Below are 19,334 nucleotides of genomic sequence, written 5' to 3'. Positions count from 1 at the left end.
CGCACGAGGCACGCGCCCGGGGCCTCAAATCTTAGGTCTCAAAAACTAAGTGAATCTGAAGTAGAATACATATTATCATTAATACTTAAATTAAACACTTTCAGTTTTTTCCTAGTGGAGGTAATTCCACAAGTGAAGAACCCTGTGACGATATTGCTCAAGAAACGATATTAAATTTGTTCGCAGAGGCAGTTCAAAACTATTTGCAACTAACTGGGAACAAATAAGCAAGTGCAGTAGTCTTTTAAAGCCTCTGAAATCACTACTGCGCTGGCTCACATGTAACGGAGCATTGTCTTTTTTAATAGCTTTTGGAACTAACGTTTCACTCACAAATCTGATACAAATTACTAGTTTGGTGTGGTTGGTGTTTTAGTGTAGGAGTATTTTTGTTTTGTTATCAAGTAAGTATCTGTAATACCTTATGTATTGTTTATGTATTTATCAAAACCAATTGTTTGATGAGGTGTGACGTTTATAGCAAGTGATAACTGTGAATTAATTTTTTTCTTGTGTTATTTGAAAACCATTTTATCAGCAGCATTTCAAAAATGAGTCAAATTTCCACTAGATCCTGTTCTTTGTTTAGAGATTGCATGATATTTTTATTTTTAATAATGTTTTTACTGTTGTCTACGACAGTGCTTCCCAAATTTTCGGCCGTCAAGTTGACGGCCACCTAATATATTTATATCTATAAGGAATAGAAATTTGATAATGTGCCATGCCAAATAATGTGTATGTAGAATGCTAACAATGGACTGGGAAATTTAAGGAAATTAATTTGTGTGGGTACACCAGATGACTACATTTATGTAGTTGATCTGCCAGTTCCCCAGTAGTAATAATTATAAAATCAATAAATTAGAGGGGGGGGCCTCAAAACTGAATTAAGCCTGGGGTCTCTCAAGTGCTAAATCTGCCACTTGGCTGCACTGTTAACAGAAGTAGCAGTGATGTTGCTAGTGCAGTTAGCAGTAAAAGCTCTACAAAATCACTTGATACTCAGGCTGAGAGGGAGGACTGTGTGTACCTGATTAAATTTATAGTTGTTAATGTTTAACATATTAATTGTTTGTTTGTTATTTGGTTTTTAGGAGCATTAGCAACTAAGGCCATATTGCTCCAGGGATATGCGGTGGTCATTCCCTGACCTTTCCGCATCCTCCATATTTGGTGGTCACGGGCTCGAACCCCGGTCTAATCAAGAAGGGTGTGCTATGCACTACTGCTCCTGCCCACCTGGCTACGGAGGTGCCAACATATTAATTACAAGTCTGTTTAAAAAATCATATCATTTGCTTTCCCTTTGATATGAATTCTTTGTATATAAAATTATATAAAAACATTTTCATAATTATTCTTTTGGCATATTTTTGCACAAACACCATGTATATATTGCTGGATTGTGAATATATCTGCTTGATTTTATGAACTATGGCTTGAAAATACTTATATGTAAAAAAAGGCTGAATTATATTCTACAATTTGGACTTTTCGCTATTCTTGGACTGTCCTGTCACTGCTATCATTCTGATTTACTAAAATTTTACTATACCTAAAAATTACCTTTTATGTCTTTTACCTCCAACATAGACGAATTAAAGAAAAACTTATAGGAAGCCTAGTGAAATATCAAATAAGAAAGAACCAGTCTAATGAATCCCCAGTCAATAGTACCATACACTGAAAGGTGTCTTTATCTAACTGCAATGTATTAAGTAGTTATGTCATCATCAGCCCCCAAAATCCAATTCAGAAGATTAGTAGTTTGCATCGAAGTACTGGCTACTCAGATGTTTATACAGGGTGTTTCTATTATAAGACACCAGCATTTATCTTGCTTATTTTTTTAAGGTTTATATTATTTATTGTTTGGACATTTTTTTTTTTGTATTTGAGCTGAAATTTGTGATCTGGACGTTAAAATCAAATTAAGTGGATGTTTAGAGTTTACAATTTCTAAATTTAAATTTTGCCAATCAACTGCTTCTTTCTGAATGGGAAAACTGTTCTCTGCCTTTGATTAAAACTGCATTTATTTGAATTAAAAAAACAAAACCACAACAATTGTGGAAGTGTACAGGTGAGGAAACCTGCCCTCATATTTACAGCAGTTCTACATGGTTAAATGCATACTGAAGAGTGAGAATCACATAGAGCCTTTGTGTTTATTTATTTATTATTTTAATGCAGTTGTTAGCAGTAGCAGAACAATATGATGCAAGAAAGCAAGCTTATATAACTTCAGCCAAAAAAAAAAAAACCAAACACCCTCCTATTCACCACCCTGCATTCATTCCAAATGTTTGTCTAGTTCTGCCTTGAACTTATTTAAGTTGTTGACCTCCACTACGACAGATGGAAGTCTGTTCCAACTATCATCTTGGTCCTTGAGGTTGTCACAGACATTCTCTCAGATATGCCAGACAAGCTGTACTTGCTACCTGGGGGTCTAAAACGCTGATGGAAATGATATTCTGGTGACACACAAGTCAAGTGGACCCAATTTTGGCAAAGTCCGGACGGTCTGTGACAGTCAAATCCTGTGCTTTCACCTTCACGATGGTGGGACTGTTAGTAATCCTGGGTATAACCTCCATGCACAAGCACATTGTGGGTGACCACCCAAGTGTGAACCAAGGTAAACAGGGGTCGAGGTGTGGTGCCAACACCACATGGAGGAATGCCGCCCCTCTGTGTTACCAGACAGTATTAGGTGGTAGATGACTCTCATCAACTGGTGCAATACCACCACTTTGCTTATTGGAGGCTTGAAGTGGTGGAACCCATGTTTAGTCTCTAGAGCTAAGTTCCGGTCAACCCTTCCCTATCTCTTCCATAATGCAGTATGATTGATGACTTTTGAGGTTATGATGCGTGGCGAGATCCAATCTTCCTTACATTTCAAGGGTAAAGCTCTAAAACGGTGTTTGCAGGCCGGGTGTTAATTAGTACACCAGACTGAACCTAATGGTATCTATCTAGGAGACTTCCGGATAAGATAGTGTATAATCTTGCTACCTCTACTCGCCTCTACTGGAGGGAGTTCGAGTAGTGTGTATGCAGGGGGCATTGTCGAGGCCACAATATGTCAAGGATCTGGGTATATTCTTACTATGTGTACGCCATATCCAAAAATTTCATTACTTCATACAGCATGCCCCACCCACTTTTTCTTACTATTGAATACACCATGAATTGTCAAACTAATAGAGTAAGCTTAATCGGCAAAAAAAATCTAAACCTCCTAAACACTTCCTAATTCATTTCACAAATACACGTGGTCTCAATTCTAATCTCGACGATGTCCCTTTCCACTTGCAGTCTGCCAAACCCCACATACTTTTTCTAACAGAATCTCAGTTATCCGTTGATTCAACTACTGCTCATCTCAGTTGCCCAAATTATTTGCTGTATGATTCCTTTCGCCTCAAAGGTGGCACTTGTTCATATGTCCATTCCAATATTCCCTGTCAGTGATTTGGTAATTTGGAATCTCCTCTTTTCGATCTTCTCTGACTTAAAATCTCTCTACCTCCTTGTGTCAAATTTATCTGTTGTCTCCACTGTTCTCCCAACTCCACTAATCACTTGGAGCTCTTTGACATCCTCTCTTAGCAGCTTGACTCTCTCCAGTCCAAATTTCCTAACGGTGAGGTAATTTTCCTTGGTGATTTTAATGTTTACAACTCCAGTTGGTTTCTGTTTTCTAGTCACACTGACTCAGCTGTTCGAGATTCTGAGGCTTTTGCAATTACTAATGACCTTGCACAGATTGTTCATTTAACTAAAAGAATACCGGACAATCCTAGCCATAAAGCCAACACACTCGATTTGTTTTTCTCACAAACAGCCTTTCTAAGTACATGGTAGAAGTGAAAGGTCCTTTAGGCACCTCAGATTACAACTTCGGTGAAATACAAGCAGTTGCCCTTGACATCTCAAAGACTATCGGTTGTGTTTGGCATAAAGTTCTTCTAAACAAGCTTCCATCTTATGGTTTGTCAACTGTTTTTTTTAATTAGTTATCCAGTTTTCTCTCTGATCACTCACTGAGGGTGATGGTAGATGGCTCTCTGTCTTCTAACTTCTCCACTAATGAAGAAGTTAGAAGACAGAGAAGTGTTTACCAAGGTTCAGTACTTTCCCCCACTTTTTTCCTCTTGTATATTAATGAGATTCTTCCATTGACTGGAAATCCTATCCATAGTTTTGCTGATGATAGCATATTGCATTCCACTTTCCATTTTGAGAAACCTTGTCCTGCTCAATCAGCTTCAATGTCTCGAATATCCGCTACCAATTCCTTAAATGCTGTTCTCCAGTGGGGAAAAGAAAACTTAGTTGATTTCAATCCTTCTAAAACTCAGTCTTGTTTTATATCTCGCAAAAAGGATTCTTCTGCTCCTATGCTTATATTTGTGACACTCCGATTTCTAGGCAAAATGATATATCTCTTTTGGTGATATATAATCTCTCTTGGTACAAGCACATTACAAATATTGCTTCCTCTGCATCTAAAAAACTTGGTTATCTCTTTCGCTCTCGGCGTTACTTTTCTTCCAAACAGCTGTTCACTCTTTACAAATCGCAAATCTGCCCTTCATGGAATACTGTTCCCACATCTGGGGTGGTGCACCCAAAACCTCTCTCACGCTTCTTGATTCCGTTCAGAAGAGGGCCATTAGGTTAATTAATGATTCTCTAACAAAGTCTCTCCACTCTCTGTCTCATAGACATATTGTTTCTGCTGCATGCCTCTTCTACAGATATTTCCATGGGCACTGTCCTTCTGAATTGGCTTCTATAATTCCCGCTCTCTCTTTCAAAACAGTCCGAACATGTGCCGCCACCAGTCAACATCCATTTACTGTCCAACTTCAAACTCACAGAACCAACTTTTCATCTTCCTCGTTTATTTATAATCAACTGCCATTTTCTGGAACAATCTTCATACGTATTTCCTGAAAATTACAGAAGTTCAAGTCCAATGTCAACAAATATCTTCTTTCGTCTTCTTAACCTCCAACCCAAGCATGGTTCTAAGTATTATAGGTTCTAATACCTCTTGTGTTTGGGGTTTACATACAAAAAAAAAACCACCTGCTGGCTAAAGGAGAATTTCCACACATTGCCTTTCCTCAATTTGAATTTATGTCTCGTCAGGTGAGTAATCTGAGCAAGAGGAAGAATCCCATTAACACTGAACTTGCTCAAAACATTCAAGACCATATACACCTCAATTAGATCATCTTTTAGGTGCCCAGTCTCCAGAAGCTGCAATTTGCGGGACTTAAGCCTTTCTTGGTAACATCGACACTTTGTTCCACTCACCAACTTGTTGCTCTTCTCTGTACTCATTCCATCAGCTCTGTATCTTTCCTAAAATGAAGCCTCCAGATCTGTATACAGTATTCAAGGTGTGTGGCCTGAACAGTGCCTTATACAAGGGGACAACGCCCCCTTATCCCTGCTAGCAAAATTCCTGCATAACACTGACACTATGAGCTACTCTCACAGCCTGTCTGCACTGCTCAGAAAACTTCAAATCTGACTGCACAATTACCCCCAGGTCCTTTTCATTCTCCACTACCTTGAGTGTAACACCACATAGTTGGTACATTTCTCTGGGATTACTGCTACCCATATGCGGTACTTTGCATTTGTCAATGTTAAACTTCAGTTGCCACTTCTCAGCCCATCTACCCAACTTTTCCAATTCCCTATAGTACTTAGTACCGTGCATTGGTTGAAGGAGAAGTATGGGGAGAGGGGGATGCCGGAAACTTTGCTCTAGGGACTAAACATGGGTTTCACCACTTCAAGCCTCCAATTTTGATACCTATATGCAGTACTTTACATTTGTCAATGTTAAACTTTAGCTTCCACCTCTCAGCCCATTTGCTTAACTTTTCCACATATCGCTGTAGCATACTATCATTAGTGTCATTAACAACTATGCCAACCTTTGTATTGTCTGCAAACTTAGACTTTAACCCTGATATGCCTTCATCAATATCATTGATAAATATCAAAAACAACAATGGGCCCAACACCGAACCATGGGGGACTCCACTATTAACATTAGTCCACGAAGATCAGTGTACAATGATAACCACTCTCTCTCTTCTCCCACTCAACCATCCTTTTATCCATTGTAGCAACTTGCACTTAATGTCATAGTGCTCCAATTTGTACAGTAGTCTTCCGTACCGCAGTATCAAAAGCTTTCCTAAAATCCAAGTATATGAATCAAAATTATTTCTTGCATCCAGTTCCTTTGTGACCACACCATAGTATCCAATCAAATTTGTCAGACAAGACTTCCCCTTAACAAACCCATGCTGTGTTTGAACTATAACTACAGTCTTGTCTAGATGATCCTGCATTGCTTCCTCAACCAGTTACTGCATTATTTTCCTGTAACAGAAGTAAGACTAACAATTCTGTAATTAGTCATGTCATCCTTTGTGATTTTGGGGACACATTTACACATCTCCAGTCCATGGGGACTCCCTGAGCCCTACGAAGCTTTCATAATTATTGCTAAGGGTTTGCTTACTTCCTTTGCTGCTTCCTTTAATAAAACTGGATAGATCCAATTCACTCCAGGTGCTTTTCTTATGTTCAAATTCAATAGTTTCTCCTGCACTTTAATCTCAGTTCCTACAAAATCATTTAGCTACCTGCCAGAGTTTGATAAGCTTTTGGCCTTCACTTCCCTATCGACCTCCTCATGTGTGAATGTAGATGGAAAATATTCCTTCAGTTTGTCAGCTACCACAGCAGGTTCATCAACAATTGAAACCTCGATGTCAAGTGAACCAATCTGATTCATCCCCTTCCTTCTACAGTTTACATAAATAAAGAAATCTTTCCTGTTTTCTTTGCATTATATGCCAAATATTTCTCATAATCTGCCTTTGCTTGCCTAACATCCTTTGTGACTCGATTACAGACTATCTTATATCTACCACAGGCATCTCTGTTTCTTAATAATTTATATGTGTCCCATGCATTTTTCTTCTCTGTCACAAGTCTCATTAAGTCATCTGACATCCGATAGGCCTAAATCTTCAACAGTATTTCTTAGTTGGTATGAAAAGCTTAGAAACTTCCAAGATTAATTCCTTGAATGCTTCCCATTTAGAATTTACTGTTGGTAACATCATCAGTTGATCCCACTGTATAAATTTTAAAAAAATCTGTAAGACCAGAGTAGTCACCTTTATGAAAACAAAAACCCTTCCCTTTACCTCTGATGGTAGTTACATCTTTTGGTCCTTGAGGTTGTCACAGACATTCTCTCAGATATGCCAGACAAGCTGTTCTTGCTACCTGGGAGTCTAAAACGCTGATGGAACTGATATTCGGGTGACACTCAAGTCAAAGTGGACCCAATTTTGGCGAAGTCCGGACGGTCTATGACAGCCAAATCCTCTGCTTGCACCTTCACGATGGTGGGACTGTTAGTAATCCTGGGTATAACCTTCATGCACAAGTACATGGTGGGTGACCACCCAGGTGTGAACCAATGTAAGCAGGGGTCGAGGTGTGGCGCCCACACCACATGGAGGAACGCCGCCCCTCTATGTTACCAGGCAGTACTAGGTGGTAGATGACTCTCATCAACCGGTGAAATGCCACCACATTGCTTATTGGAGGCTTGAAGTGGTGGAACCCATGTTTAGTCTCTAGAGCTAAGTTCGGGCCAACCCTTCCCTATCTCTTCCATCATGCAGTATGATTGATGATTTTTGAGGTTATGATGAATGCGTGGCGAGATCCAATATTCCTTACAATCCAATATTCAATATTCCTGTTCGCAGGCCGGCCGCTAGTTAGTACACCGGACTGAACCTATTGGTAAGTCTCTAGGAAGCTTCCGGATCAGCTAGTGTATAATCTTGCTACCTCTACTCTGCCAGATAGTGACTGGAGGGAGTCCGAGTAGTATGTATGCGGGGAGCATTGTCCAGACCACGTTATGTCAAGGATCTGGGTATATTCTTACCACATGTACGCCATATCCAAAAATTTCATTACTTCATACAGCATGTCCCACCCACTTTTTCTTACTATTGAATACAACATGAATTGTCAAAATAATAGAACAAGCTTATCTGCGAAAAGATCTAAACCTCCCAAGGACTTCCTAATTCATTTCACAAATATACGTGGTCTCAATTCTAATCTCAACGATGTCCATTTCCACTTGCAGTCTTCCAAACCCCATGTACTTTTTCTGACTGAGTCTCAGTTATCAGTTGATTCAACTACTGCTCATCTCAGATGTCCAAATTATTTGCTATATGACTCCTTTCGCCTCAAAGGTGGTACTTGTGCATATGTCCGTTCTGATATTCCCTGTCAGAGACTTGGCAATTTGGAATCTCCTCTTTTTGATCTTCTCTGGCTTAAAATCTCTCTACCTCATTGTGTAAAATTCATCTGTTGTCTCTACCGTTCTCCCAACTCCACTAATCACTTGGAGCTCTTTGACTTCCTCTCTTTGCAACTTGACTTTCTCCAGTCCAACTTTCCTAACAGTGAGGTAATTTTCCTTGGTGATTTTAATGTTCACAACTCCAGCTGGCGTCCGTTTTCTAGTCACACCGACCCAGCAGGTCGAGATGCTGAGGCTTTTGCAATTACTAATGACCTAGCACAGATTGTTCATTTACCTACAAGAATACCGGACAATCCTAATCATACAGCCAATACGCTTGATCTTTTTCTCACAAACAACCCTTCTAAGTACAAGGTTGAAGTGAGAGGTCCTTTAGGCACTTCAGATCACAACTTGGTGATTGCCTCTTCCCCAATGGAACCTTTATCTCATGGCTATTCCCAACCTCGTATTGTTTGGCATTACAAGAATGCAAAATGGGATGACCTGCGAGACTTCTTTTCTTCTTTTCCTTGGTCTGATTACTGTTTCAAAACTTCTGATGTCAACGTTTGCTCAGATCGTGTCAGTGAAATTATTCTTGCAGGAATGGAATCCTTTATCCCACACTCCACTTTAAAATCTCGTCCTTTATCTAAACTTTGTTTTCCAATAAATGTGCTAAGGCTGTCCAAGAGAAGAACGTTGCATATCGTAATTGGCTTGTTTCTAATTCTTCAGTTTCATTTTCTGCCTACACCAAAGCTCGCAACAATTGTAAAGCAGTTATTAATCAGTCCAAACTAGAGTTTGAACAGGCTAAGAGTAGAAAACTTGCTTCTTGCCCTAATGGTAGCCGAGCATTCTGGTCTCTTGCCAAAGCACCAGGTCTTCCGTCAAAAGGATATCAGAAGGCCGCAACTTTTGCCCATCTCTGCTCCCACCTCTGTCCAAACCAGATGGTTCTGTTGTCACTTCAGCCAAGGATAAAGCTGACCTGATAGCATCCCATTTTTCTTTGAGCTCATGTATTAATGATCTTGGTAAAACACCTCCCACCATTCCTAACACGCTCCATTCAATGCCTCCTGTGGTCTTCCGTCAAAAGGATATCAGAAGGATTTTGATGAATCTTGATGCTAAGAAAGCACCAGGTCCTGATGGTATTTCTCCGCTTGTTCTCAAAATCTGTGCTCCTGAACTTACTCCTATTCTTTGCCGCCTTTCTTCACTTTCGTATTCCAAAGGTGTTTTTCCTTCTGCTTGGAAATTTGCTCATATCCAGCCAGTTCCTAAAAACGGTGACAAATCCCTCCCATCCAATTATCGTCCCATTGCAATTACTTCTACTCTTTCTAAAGTAATGGAGAAATCAATTAACCGCCAACTCTTAAACTACCTAGAAACCTTCCGTCTGATCAACGATCGCCAGTATGGATTCTGTCAGTGTCGATCCACTGGTGATATTCTGGCTTATGTTACCCATTTATGGACTAATTCAATGGAAAGGTTCGGTGAAACACAAGTAGTTGCTCTTGACATCTCAAAGGCTTTTGATCGTGTTTGGCATAAAGGTCTTCTTAACAAGCTTCCATCTTATGGTTTGCCAACTGTTTTTAGTAATTGGTTATCCAGTTTTCTCTCTGATCGCTCACCAAGGGTGATGGTAGATGGCTCTCTGTCTTCTAACTTCTCCACTAATGCTGGGGTCCCCCAAGGTTCAGTTCTTTCCCCCACTCTTTTCCTCTTGTATATCAATGACCTTCTTCCATTGACTGGAAATCCTATCCATAGTTTTGCCGATGACAGCACATTGCATTCAACTTTCCATTTTGAGAAACCTTGTCCAGCTCAATCAGCTTCAAGTTCTCGAAAATTTGCTGCCAATTCCTTAAATGCCGATCTTCAGGTAATTCTCCAGTGGGGCAAAGACAACTTAGTTGATTTCAACCCTTCTAAAACTCAATCTTGTCTTATATCTCGCAAAAAGGATTCTTCTGCTCCTATGCTTATCTTTAGTGACACTCCGATTTCTAGGCAAAATGATATATCTCTTTTGGGGATTACCCTGACTTCTAATCTCTCTTGGCACAAGCACATTACAAATATTGCTTCCTCTGCATCTAAAAAACTTGGTTTTCTCTTTCGCTCTCGGCGTTACTTTTCTCCCAAACAGCTGCTCACTCTGTATAAATCGCAAATCCGCCCTGCCATGGAATATTGTTCCCACATCTGGGGTGGTGCCCCCAAAACCTCTCTCAGGCTTCTTGATTCCATTCAGAAGAGGGCAGTTAGGTTAATTAATGATTCATCTCTAACAGAGTCTCTCCACTCGCTTTCTCATAGACGCACTGTTTCTGCTGCATGCCTCTTCTACAGATACTTCCATGGGCACTGTTCTTCTGAATTGGCTTCTATAATTCCCGCTCTCTCTTTCAAAACAGTCCGAACACGTGCCGCCACCAGCCAACATCCATTTACTGTCCAACTTCAAACCCACAGAACCAACTTTTCATCTTCCTCATTTATTCATTCAACTGCCGTTTTCTGGAACAACCTTCCTTCATACGTATTTCCTGAAAATTACAATCTACAGAAATTCAAGTCCAATATCAACAAATATCTTCTTTCGTCTTCTCAACCTCCTACCCAAGCACGGTACTAAGTACTATAGGTTATAATACCTCTCGTGTTTGGGGTTCTCATAAAAAAAAAAAAAAAAAAGTAAATCCCACATCAGTACACTGTGATCACTACGACCTAGTGGTTCCCTTATCTGCAGATTCTTAATGCATGAAGAATCATTGCTGATAATCAGATCAAGAGTAATATTCCGGTGCCTCCGTAGCCAGGTGGGAAGGACCAGCAGTGCGTAGCACACGCTCCTTGATTAGACCGGGGTTCGAGCCCGTTAGCACCAAATACAGAGGATGTGGAAAGGTCAGGGAATGACCACCGCATATCCCGGAGCAATGTGGCCTTAGTTGCTAATGCTCCTAAAAACCAAATAACAAACAAACACGTATTATTCCTTCTGGTTGCCTCTTGAACATGCTGCTGTAGAAAACAATCATCAATAAATTTACATTCTTAACAAAATAGTTTACATTCTTTAAAGAAGCGTAGTGGTGATGTTTTTAGGACAAACAGAGGACAGGGAACAAATTTTCCATTAGGAAAAAGTTTCTTACACACACTTGAAATTTAGAACTTGTAAAATCTAAATGGTAACACAGCCCATTAAATTCAAAATTTTTAAATCCAATATAACAGAACAGACCAGAATCCAAAATTTAATCAAGACTGAATCCAGTCCCTTTTAAGTGAAACAACCTGTATAAGTATATATATACCATATAAGTAGATACTCATACATTGGTTAACGAAATAGTTGAACAGAGTGAACAAACCAAACAACAGGTCAAGGATGATGTACATAATCCAAGTGCTTTTTTTGGGATGGTATGCAATGGTACGGTCTACAGGCACCTTAATTAACAGTGACGTGACATTTGGATGCAGGGAACTTCAAAATTTGTAATATTCCATAAATTTTTTTCACATATTTACCTACTGTTCAAATAAGTTTATAATTATTTAACTAAATTTGCATTTTTCACTGTCTATTGTTAAGATATTTTCTATATAAAACTGAATAACCATTTTTACAATTCTAAATTACTCGGTCAGACCTCTGTTTAATGAAGTTGTTTTATAGTGAATTATTTTAAATTCCCATTCGAAGTTATATTTAAAATACTTTCCGTTGAGCGAAGAAAATTTTCATATAGCGAACGGATTAGGAGAGAATTAACTCGGTATGTACTGTTCACATTTCTGCCCTTCAGGCAATTTAGGCAATTCGTGCTGCTGCTGCGTGAATTAAGAGAGCTAAAGGGATTACCATTCTACAACTTAGTGGTACCTGGTAAAACCTATCCGACCACCTGTCCCACATTCGGAGAAGTTGTGCTGGTCAACAGAAAGCAGATCAAGGGGTATTCCCAATGGGCTCTGGTCCCTTCTACTGCAGTGGTGTCCAAACCTTTCCCGTACAGGGACCATATTAAAAAAAAATTCAAAGTTAGATTTCTTTAGTGTGTTATTTTTTCTATGTAAAAGTAAAATTGAAAATATTCAAAAATTTTATTAAGTACAATACACAATTAAATTTACTGAACAAAACATTTAACGAGAAAATTTAAAATGCTGTTTTAGTTCACTTTCCAGGCGGGCCGTAGGTTGGACACCGCTGTGAATCAACTGTAAGTGTCCCATTCGAGAATTAGGAGAGCGATTTTCTTTTACCCTGACAAATAATCATGTTGTTTGATGGAGGTGCGTTATCCACATTTTCCCGAAAATTTTCCCTATTTCTGTTTAACATGTTCACAGTACCTTCGTGGAATATCCGAATGACACTGATATTTTGGACAGTTTCAAAAAAAAAAAAAAAAAAAAAAGAAAAAATTCAAATTTAAGAACTAGTGAGAGTACCGACAAGAGAAGGAAAACGAATGAAGGAAACAATTCTCAAAACGAATTGTTGGTATTTGGTGAAAATGAAGTTAAGAAAATTGACATGTAGGTTACAGTTAAATCATAGGTTCCCAAACTTATTTGTCCTACAGCCCCCTTTTCAGAAAAAAAATTACCCCCCCCCCAGGAAATCTACCTTCTTTAAGCAAACAAACAGAAAGATATAGTAAAAAATTTGCGTTTTTTATGTATCTATATATCTACCTACGTCTTAAAACATAGTAAATAAAGATGTTGTAAATAAGACACCTTGAAGCTTGAAATTATAAAATTATTTATTAAAATCAACCATAGTAACATTCGCATTACACACAGAAAATTAAGATAACGAAGGATAATATGAAAATAAAAATTATGAATAACATTAAAAATGATCCTAATGAGAAGGATGAACCTGGTGCGCTGCTATAAATGTATTAATCCTCGGTTCTATGTTTGTCAGCAGTATTCTTAAATCACCGCAATTCGCTATTTGCAATCGGTTTCTTTTTTTTTTTTGTTAATAAATTTGTGACCGCACTAAACTCACGTTCTACTAAATATGATGAAGGAAATGCAATTAAAAACTTTTGTATTATAGCCTATAATCCAGGATAAACTGTAGGTATCTGCTTTTTCAGCCAGAATTGTTGGTAGCCGTCTTTGAATTTAAATTTCAATTCTTCATTTTTTGTTACATCTATCAGTTCTTCTTGTAATTTTGGAGATTCTTCTGTGTTTGTACTTGAAAAAGGATTCAGAACCCAATCGGGTATTTTTAACTAATTTTAACCATTCATTTTTACCCGATTGGGTAAAAATGAACCCAATCGGGTTCATTTTTAAAATATCTTCAAATCGTTGATTGAAGTCAGAATGGAGAGCATCCAAGTGCTGACAATAGGTAAGTATGTCTTCATCATATTTTTCTACTGTTGATAAATTTGAAAACTGGCTGAATTCCCCTCGACCTAAATTTTGTTTGTACAGAAGACGTTTTGCCACAAATGCAGAAATAACAGCTTTTGTTTTTATTAAATTCAGCTCATCGCCTTGAAGTTGTAGATTTGTTTAATTAAATTTGTTAAACAAGTCTTTCAAATAAGCTATGTCATTTTTGGAATCAATCAAGTTGGCTCGTAAAGCATCATCTTTGTTTTCTAGAAACTCTAGTACGGAGTTAAAGAGATTATAAAACCGATTCAAACAGGTACCTTTTGATAGCCAACGAACTTCTGTATGAAGCAGAAAGCAATTGAATTCTTCATCGTTTTCAATACAAAGTTGTCTTTTGTTTTTATTAAATTCAGCTCATCGCCTTGAAGTTGTAGATTTGTTTAATTAAATTTGTTAAACAAGTCTTTCAAATAAGCTATGTCATTTTTGGAATCAATCAAGTTGGCTCGTAAAGCATCATCTTTGTTTTCTAGAAACTCTAGTACGGAGTTAAAGAGATTATAAAACCGATTCAAACAGGTACCTTTTGATAGCCAACGAAGTTCTGTATGAAGCAGAAAGCAATTGAATTCTTCATCGTTTTCAATACAAAGTTGTCTAAACAATCTGTCATTCGATGAATTGATTCTGATTTTGTTGATTGCTTTAATGACATAATCTAATGACCTATGTAGGCGTTCACTCAGATTTTTGGCAACTAAATGTTGACACAGTGTACAGCGAATGCATTTGCTGTACACTGTTGACACAATGTACAGCAAATGCATTCGGCACCACCTTTTTTAAATATGCAAGAAACCCCCTATAGCGTCCTATCATCGCTGGAGCACCATCAGTAGCAACTGACAAGATATTACTCAGGGGTATTTATTTTTCTTTAAAAAACTCTTCCAATGCATGAAATATCGATTCTCCTTTAGTATCAGTTTTCAAATTTTTAGCAAATAATAATTCTTCGCAAATTTGTTCTTCTTTTATGAATCACACGTATGCTAAAAGTAAGGCTTCATTTCCTGGCAAAGTTGACTCATCAAGCTGTATAGAGAACTGGGATGTTTTAAATACTCACATGAGTCTTCAACATCTTGAGCCATTTCATCAATTCTTCTTTGCACTGTATTATTGCTCAAAGAAATTTTATTGATAATATCAGATGCTGGCATGTGCAGCATAGCGCGTATTACCTCACTTACAGCTGGTACAATTAGTTCTTCACCAATAGTATGCAGTTTTCCCATTTTAGCAATCAGTAACAAAATGTTGTAAGAAGCACACAACCCATCGTCATCTTGTTTGGATGCTGCTGAAAAGAGTTTTACCAATGTCGGTTGTTTCAAATGTTTTTCTTTAAGTGCTTGAAAATAAAATAAATCCTTATCTTTTTTATCAGCATGAACTTTTGTCAAATGTTCTCGTAGTCTTGAAGGTTTCATAGCTTCATTTGATAAAACTCTTTCGCAAATCAAACACATTGGTAATATATTGTTTGTAGGCGACTGAATAAAGCCATAGTTCAAATATTCAATACTATATTGTCTACATTTTTTCTTAGATTCGGCCATAATATTATCTGTAGAAAAAAATTATACAATTAATATTTCTCTAGTCGGAACCAAAATTCTTTGCAATAGTTGTGTTATACTTATTAGAATAGTGTCCATGACATCAGTGGTTTTTGCATAAGACGGCAAAAGAAAAACAAACTAAAATACTAATAAACCGGGTTTTGTTCTTTGCTCAGCATTAGATATATTTATTTGATCTTAAATTGTCAAATATCAAACTAAATTTATCAAGAAATAATTAATTAAAAAAAATTACATTAATATGCAATTAAGAATTGGTTAATAGTTTTTATTCAATTTTCCGTTATTTATATAATTGTTCTTTATTAACACACGCTTTATTTACCAATTTACCAATCTACACTTCCACAGTTACCACCCCCAACCATACAAAAAATCGGTCATGCTGAACCAATTTCAAAATGCCTATAAATATTCTTCCACCCAGATTTCTCTAACCACTGAAATAAATGAACTAATTAGAAGATTCTCAAATAGGGGTTACCCTCTAACCTATATAAACAAAGTGAAAACAATAGCCCATGATAAAATAAATAACAACAACCTTGCAACAAACATAGCAAAAAAATCCGACAAGACCAAAAAAATATATTTCATCACCATCCCATATATCGAGCACTGGTACAATAAACTTAACCAAATATGCAAGGGAACCGACATGAAAATCATAGCAAAACCCATGAACAAATTATACACATTCTTCAGAAATTGGCCTTCAAATACCACATTCCAATCACAGCATGACCTCGTATACAGTATACCATGTAAAAATTGTGACGCTGTCTACGTAGGATCCACCATGGGAGTGGCACAGCTTCGAGCAAAACAACACGAAGCTTCGGTGCGGGCGGGTCGTTCAAATGCATCGGAACTTTCGTTCCACGCAATAAATGAACGACATACACTCGGCTTTACTGAAACAAAAATTATACAACTACACAACTACTACAAACACAACTACAACACAACTACTACAAACTACTCATTGCAGAAACCTTAGAGATGAAACTACATGAAACTTCAATCAATATCCGTAGGCCATTCCTATTGTCCGACGATTGGTCACTTATACGCATGCGTGAAGAACCTAATACTACAACATAAGGAAAGAAAAACAATTTCGGATTAATTGTGACTAACTCTCTTCCTGTGAACATGATGTCCCGAAAAGTTCTAGTCCAACTTAAGGAATGTAGAGAATAACCCCCACCCCCGCCCCTTACCCAATTATTAGACCCCTAAATTTAACTCAAAATTCCAGCCACAGGACCAAAAAGAAAAATCGACCCATAATTATTAGCCCGTTTAGACCCCCAAAATCTAACTTTATGACAATGTTTTACAAAATTGATATCGCCTTCCCCATGAATTATTAGCGAGTTGGACAAGGAGAATTGGAAAAGAAGCTTCCTATATCAAAAAATAAAGGTAAGCCCTGTTGATTCATAATATAATAGAATATAGGAATTATCGAGCACGTAATAGCTCTCTAGTATCAAATCTATTAAATTACCAATTAACACAGATGATTCAATAGATAGAAATAAATATTAATGGTTAACAGTTTTTTTTATGATTTCACTCCTCTGATTTCATTAATAATGCAATAAAAATATTTTATTATTAGTAAACACTAGAAGTCATAGAAACGTACAGTAGATATGTCAGAAAATGTATAAAAATACTCACATGTAAATTGCTGTTTTATTGAAACAACAATAATACAATTTACTTTGTATGTGATCCGTAATCCGTAAATATCGAAGTTATCGAATATGAATTAAAATTTTTGAATTGAATACTATTACATTTGCACTATTGTTAACTGCTTGTCACACAATTCAAAAACAATCTAAACTAGATTTCATACTTGACGCCTATTTATAGTATCATATTCTCAACAAGTCATTACATGCACATGTTCTTGCTGATGTAAGCTGGACTCACCAACAATGCCCGACACGCTCACCTACCTGTACTTGCTTGTTAAGATCTGTCGGCGGACTTGACCGCAGATTAGTTATAACTTGCATTTTGTGTGTTTACCTGGAAAATAATGTTACACAACAGGTGAAACATGTAAATAGTTTTCCTAAATTTTCTTATCTTCTCTTCTTTCTTTATGCTTTCATCGCCCCCTTCTTTTTATTAAATACCCCCCAAATGCACCTGAGGCTACTATCACCCCCCCCGTGATTGTTCCACTGCTCCCTAGGGAGCAGTATTGCCCACTTTGGGAACCGGTGAGTTAAATGAAAGAGATAAAATTTGTGGATTTTGGGAATACTTAATTGAAAAGCTGGTTCTGGAAGAATTCAAGCATTTGATGGACACTCTGAGTACCAATTTCATTGAGTGCGTGTGAACCCTGAGAAATAATCATCTGTTTTTTCGCGGAAGTGCGTTATCCACATTTTTCCGAAAATTTTCCCTATTTTCATTGAGTGCATGTGAACGAGGATTTTCACAAATGAATCTGGTCAGCAGCCCAACCAGACCTTCGTTGATGACAAACACAGTTTCTTCACTATTGTTTCTTAAAATTGTAGGCACACCACTGACCCACTTCGACCCAGCAAAATATGTTGATTCATGGCTGCTTCGGAAAGATCTTTCAGCAAAGGACACACAAAGAGGAAGAAAGAAGTCAGTTTTTTTTTTTTTTTTTTTTTTTTGTAGTTATTGGCACATTGGCTTCTGTGGCCATAATGCACCTCCCAAGATTTTTGCAGTACTTTGATCCAAGCCCGAGGCGGGATTCGAACCCACGACCTTTGGGTTGCCAGGTAGGCAAAGAAGTCGGTATAGGGTGTCGGATGAGCCCTTAATAAAAATTTGGAATATTATTTTAATTTATTTTTTAGAGTTGCTTTACATTCCTAGTAACAATACTTTAGTTTAAATTGAATTTAGATAGAGATCTTGTAGGTTATTACTTAGTATCGGTACGGGTATCAAATCCATGGGCGGACAGGTTTTGCAGCTCGGCCAACAAAAAGTTTTTAATTAAACTTAGCCGCTTTATTGACTTCATTGTTAGATTAAATTATTTTCTACAGGTAGCTTGTAGACCTAGTCAAGCTCCGTGGTTTATTTTGAATTTAGATAGCTCAATTTGGAAAGTAAATAATACCTCGTGTCTGTAGATTAACCGTTCATAACTTGCCGCCATTGTTATAAAATACAACGTGTGCTGGCGTAAGGTATAACAGAAAACTAGATAGCATAAGGTTTAACGGAACACCAGATAACGAGTATAGCAGTATCGATTAATCAGCAAAATTTATTACCTTATTAAATTTCATTGTCAATTAAATTGTACTTATTAAATAAATATAGCGACCTAGTTATTACAAACATAACATAATAAATTAATACATAAAAGTTGACAGGGGATAAGAAAGTCACATAATGTAACTCGGAGATAATATTCGATACCAAAATACATATATATATATATATAGTGTTATAACTGCATTGGGACATAGGTTTAGGGTTATATTTTGTATTGGAATTTTATTGAACTTGAATAGAAATCATGATTCAGACTAGAGCAGAAAAGCAAAAGGCTCAAACTAGTGGAAGTGCTGTGGCTCAGGGGAGAACTGAGAGGGGCGGTTGTCCTCTGAATCACAGTCTATTGAAATACACTGCTTGTTTGATGTTTTTGGAGCAATCAGGAATGGGACATGATATTGCCAAGGGAATATCATGTCCTGAATGACTTTGTGTGTGCGTGATGTAAGGAGTGCAAGGAAATAAGGCGCCAACTCGGCATCATTATGGGCTTGTATGAGAGCTTGAAGGACAGGGTGGATGCCCTCGAAGGATTTAAATTGAGGGGTCCATCAAGCTCTCAGCTGCCCACATCAATGCCAGAG

At 37.6% G+C, this 19,334-nt stretch overlaps 1 protein-coding gene across 1 annotated transcript in view; it reads right to left on the bottom strand.

The window, feature by feature from the left end:
• LOC150084478 (uncharacterized) overlaps positions 1-19,334 on the bottom strand; it is an 804,913-nt gene that overhangs the window by 25,352 nt on the left and 760,227 nt on the right. The window lies entirely within an intron of this gene.

The sequence above is a fragment of the Mastigoproctus giganteus genome, chromosome 6 (assembly GCF_048544385.1).
Source record: "Mastigoproctus giganteus isolate SK-2022 chromosome 6, ASM4854438v1, whole genome shotgun sequence".
In the NCBI taxonomy this organism is placed as follows: domain Eukaryota; kingdom Metazoa; phylum Arthropoda; class Arachnida; order Uropygi; family Thelyphonidae; genus Mastigoproctus; species Mastigoproctus giganteus.
The sequence above is the reverse complement of the archived record's forward strand: the minus strand, read 5'-3'. Positions and strand labels throughout refer to the sequence as shown.